Source organism: Crocuta crocuta, unplaced genomic scaffold, assembly GCF_008692635.1.
Source record: "Crocuta crocuta isolate KB4526 unplaced genomic scaffold, BGI_CrCroc_1.0 scaffold872, whole genome shotgun sequence".
In the NCBI taxonomy this organism is placed as follows: Eukaryota; Metazoa; Chordata; class Mammalia; order Carnivora; family Hyaenidae; genus Crocuta; species Crocuta crocuta.
This window is the reverse complement of record NW_027527958.1, coordinates 20,193-25,618: the sequence shown is the minus strand read 5'-3', so window position 1 is coordinate 25,618 and position 5,426 is coordinate 20,193.

Below are 5,426 nucleotides of genomic sequence, written 5' to 3'. Positions count from 1 at the left end.
ATCTGCCATGACTGCCCTCTGAGGCCTCCTATCCTTTTTCCATCAGAAAGCAACCTCGATCTGTTTTGCCTCGCTTCTGCCTTACTTCTGGAGCTCCAACAATTTGAAATCATGGTAAAACACTGAGAATGAACACCTGGATTTTAGCCAGGGTTCAATCTTATCACAGATTTTGTGTGATGATGTTGGGTAAGTTCCTCCCCTGAGCTCAGACTTAGTTTCCCAATTAATAAAATAGAGTTCTGATCAGAGCCAAGACATTACAGTATGCTTTCCAGCAGCCTCCCTAGTGGTCCACTCTACTTCTGAGTGTCAATGCATCCTGGGACTCCCATACCAGTCCCCCTAAGAAATACAACCCCCATCTTTGGTTGCCTGTCACATACCTCACATGGATTGGCAGCTTCAAAAGAATTTGGTTAAACACCAAGACAGCAAGGTGGCTAAACCTGGGAATGCAAGGGCCAAACTCATGTCTAGTAGTGACCTCCTCAAGCCCCACACTATGTACTTGGCCTGAGCTTGATGTGGCAGGTTCTTGTATAATGGTGTGTAGGAGCCCAGCTCCTGTCCCATCATGAGAAAAGTTGAGATCTACACTGAAAAGACGAAAGTGGTGCTGGTGTCAGACAGGGGCCCCCCAGATAAGCCAAAATCACATCATGGGAACAAAAATCACCTTCCCCTTTGTTTTTCCTCCAAAGGTTCAGCTTTGGGCAGAACAGAAACCATTAGAATGAACTTCCTAAACTTTTTGCAAACAAATCAATAGAAGTCAGAAATCATGGGATCTTCACATACCATCACTCCCTTCCCTTCTATCACAGGCAAAAGGTGGCCTCCCTTCGGTCTGAGACCAGTCCCTCCTTTGTTCCTCATCGCTGCTCCTCTCTTTTAAAATAATTCTATTATCTTCTCTCAGTGAGCTACTCCTACTGAGTCACCACTGCCCTGGTTACTAAAACTTAAAGGCATTTTTTATTTATTTATCTTACTTGAACCTATCAGCAGTATTTGACACTGTTAACAATAACTTTATTTTTTGGTTTCTATGACACCACAGTTTCCTGATACCCCTACTTTCCCCCCCTGCTACCTTTCTGTTTGTCATGATTTTTCTGTTCAACTTCTCTCATCTCTTAAGTGCTGGGTTTCCCTAGGAGGTTTTGTTCTTCTCTTATCACTTTACACACTCCCCCTGAATGATCTCATCTGTCATCTGTCCTAATAGCTTTAGTGACTGCATATTTCAATTATCTTTTGTCATGTAACAAGCCACTCCCAAATTCAGTAGTATAGAACAGCAACTGTTTATTACTCCCATGGGTCAGGAATGTGGACAGGGCTCATCAGAGATGGCTTGTCTCTGCCCCACAAAGCCCAGGACCTCAGAAAGGAAGACTCAAACAAGCAGGGATGACTTAATTGACTGGAACATCTGGAGATGGAGAATCTACTTTCAAGCTCCATGTGGCAGGGGATTCTGTGATGAGATATAGGCATATTAGTTGCCCAGCTCTATTGTCCATCAGGGAAAATGTTGAGTTCTAAACTGAGAAGATGAGGGAGGTTCTGGGGCCAAGCCAGGGGGTAGAGTCCTTAATTCATATGTCTGGCAGCTGGGCTGTGATGGTTGAAAGACAACTTCAACTTAGATTGTTGACTGTAGCATCTATACATGGCCTTTCATTATGGCTTCTCACAACATGGAAGCTATTCTTGAGAAGGAACATCTCCAGAAGGAGCCTCTTGGGAAAACAATTGTTCTCAGAGAAACAGTTGGAGGCTGCATGGCTTTTACTATCCTAACCTGGGAAGTAGCTACATTTTGTTCATTACAATAGAGTTACTAAGGTCAGCCCAGATTCAAGAGGAGGGACATAGACCCCACCTATTAATGGCAGGAGTGCCTAAGAATTTGCAGACATGTATAAAAATTGCCACACCTCCTATATTCTGATAATTAGCAAATCAACATCTCCAGTCTAGTTCTTTCATGTCAAATTTAATATGTTCAGAGCAAAACTCTTGACTCCTCAACGCATTCAATTCTTCCCTTGGTCATTCCTTTATCAATTAATAGAAGCAGCATTTGCCCGGATGCCCAAGGCAAAAACTTAGAAGGAATTCCTGATACCTCCCCCTCATACCCACATTCAGCACATCCAATGATCTTGTGCACTCAACCTCTAATTTAAATTTCACATTATGCCACATCCTCCTCACTTCCATTACTAGCACCCCAGTCCAAGCCTTCATCATGATCTCACCTGGGTCATTACAAAGCTAATCTTTTAAACTATAAACCAGTTTAATACCCTTCGGTGGCATCTGCTGCACATAAAATAAAATCCAAAATATAACCCTGGCCTTAAAATTCTTGCTTAGCCTCCTGTTATCACAATGCCTGCCTCATTTGCAATGCATCAGCCATGTCAACAGCACATCAAGTACAATATGTCTCAAGGCCTTTACGTAGGGTGTTTTCTCAGTTTATAATGTTCCTTCCCTTCCTGCCTTGACCTGGCTAAGTCCTATTTATCCTTCAGTTTGCACCTGAAAGGTCATGTATTTCATATCTCGTCCTCCATTGCAAAGCATCTGTGTGCTTTCTCTCACTCTCTTCTATATTACTCTCACTATCCCAACATTTACTATTGAAATCTCACTAGACTAAGCCCTATAAGGAGGAATTGCCCCTGTACACCACTGTGCAGAACTAAAAAACAGTCCAAACTCCAATACTTATTGGATAAAATAACTTCTGAGTTGGCCTTTAAAGGATGATTCATAATTTGCCAGGCAAAGAAGAGAAGGGCATTCAAGATGGATGTACAAAGGCCCAGAAGTGCAAGAGAACACAATGAGGTATACAGTCAAATCTATTTGTCTTAATTGTCTAGGCATTCTACCCATTAGGATGGATGGTGAGTATAATGGCTTTGGACCTAAAAGGTGATGTGGGGGCATAACCTATTATCTACCTGAGAACCTGACTTCATGCCATCATCTTGATGACCTATGATCTCAGAAAATTGGCTTCTATAAACCTAGAAAGATGATAGCAGTACATGTGAGTTGCTTTGGGAAAGCCACTTGCTGGTGCTTAGAGTTGATGGCTCCATTCCAGGTCAACTTCCTACATACCCAGGATCTTAGAGTTTTCCATCCTTACAGCCACTTTCCAGCCTTGCTACACAGCAAGCACATTTACTCACACTGTTCCAAAGTCTACAAACCTTTTCTCAGATCATTAAAGTTTCAAATGAAATAAACAGAAGTCCATGAAGGATAATAATAACACTGCTAGATCCCATTGCAGGCCACTATATTTTATCATGGTCTCAGCACAACTCTGAAGGCTTCAACATGTTGGGGACTTTAGGACTCTGTATTCCAGCAGAAGCAGTTTTGTGCCTACTGATGTCATGTTGGGCAAGGGCTCTAGGATCTTTATATACTTCATGCTGGGCCCCCTTACTGAAATACAGATCTACCCTGTAATAAATACCAGTCTCCTCCCTGCCTGTTCATGAGAGATTTAGGAAAGTTTAATGAATGTTTATAGGCAAAGTAAAAAGCTAGTGAGCTCCTAGTAAAACCAGTATCAACCAGTGAAATCCAAGGTCTTATTAGTCACCAAATTCCCTCTGTGTTGATGTGAGGAATAGTTAATACTAACTCTGAAACAGTCTAATCTCCTCAAACCACATTCATGCTGTCCTGGTTTCCTGTTATGAGCTACAGCCAACTTTTCCAGGGTTCTATGGCACTAGCAGGCCTGTTCCAGGATATGGTCAGTGGGAAATGGTATCTAAGGCTGATGCTCAAATTAATGGTGTCTCAGCTGGGAATTAGTTCTATGCACTTTGGCTTTAGGTTACAGCCATATTACAATCCACTTGAAAGATGATGACAGATGCAGCTTAGTCTGAACCTTGGTCAGATGGCCACTTCCTCTTATAAGTATTGATATGTGGCCATGTGAGAGGCTTTGATTCAGATTGGTCCCTTTCCAAACCCATGAGAAGAATGAGATAGCAACATGGTCATGGGTAAAGCTGATGGTTGTTAGAACAAGTGTGAATGGTAAAAAGACATAGGAACTGGGAAGCAAGAATACTAGTTCTAATCGGGGTTATACCATGGTCTCACTTGTAGGACCTTGGGCAAGTCATTTAACCTCTATGTAACAAAAATATAATAAAACTTCCAGGGAACACTAGAATTGAATGTTGGAACATTGGGATATTGAATATTGAACATGGAAAGTTATTGGAATCTATAATTGCTGCTTAGATGTAGGGAATAAATCTTCAAATCCAAACACTGTTATTAATATAGGGAATAAATCTTCAAATCCAAACACTGTTATTAATATTGTATGTGCCAAGATGGTAACATAGAAGTCATTACTGACTTTGCTCCCTCTCACAAGAACAATTAATAACTATTCACAGACAAGACACCACTGAGAGAATCCTAGGACATGGGACTGAGGCTGAATCCTTACCCCTTGCATCACAGAGGCCAAGAGAGACTATATTAGAAGGGTAAGAGAAGCAGCTACATGTTGACTGCACTGCCCCTTCCCCAGGACAGTGCATCACCACACAAAGAAGTCTCACTTACACATCCAGTTCCTTCAGTGGGAAAAGAGAATCCAGGGAAGACAACCAGCCCTCCGCAGCCTTTTGGGAGCCCTTACTATGGTCTCACACCATGAGGATTGAAAGAGAATTTGCATGACCCAACCACTGAGAACCTAACTGTGAGGAAGAAAAAGGAGGGTCTTGTAACAACTAGCATACCAAGTTCATACCTGCAGTGCCCAGGTAGTAACCCCAACCAGTGACTTTGCTCATCTACAGCACCAAGTTGGGGACATAGTCTGACTAGGGACTTCAGTGGGGTGCAGATCTGCCTGATTTCGATTTTTATTTATTTATTTATTTATTTTTANACAGGCTCCAGGCTCTGAGCTGGCAGTCAGCACAGAGCCCGACGCGGGGCTCGAACCCACGAACCGTGAGATCATGACCTAAGCGAAAGTCGGACGCTTAACCGACTAAGCCACCCAGGCGCCCCAGTGATTTCTATTTTTAAATGAGGAGTTTTCCTGGCTCTAGAGCCCAGTTTGCCCATGCCCAGGCAAGGTGCTGAGTTAGAGCCCCACCCACTGTAGAAAATGTTTTCTAGTCCTATCTGACCAGAAACACTGGTGAGAACTCCTGGAAGCTGTGCATTCTAGTGGTGCTTGAACCCAGAGTTGAGCAGGCAGAGTAGATCACCCCCAGAGCAAAGCCAATACCAGGCATGGAAGATTCCTGTGCTATGTACAGGCAGTGGGATTGAGTTATAGAAATGGCTGAGGGTAGCTGCCAGCCACTTCCAACCAGAAAGCCTTTTTAGGAAATTGAGAGTGG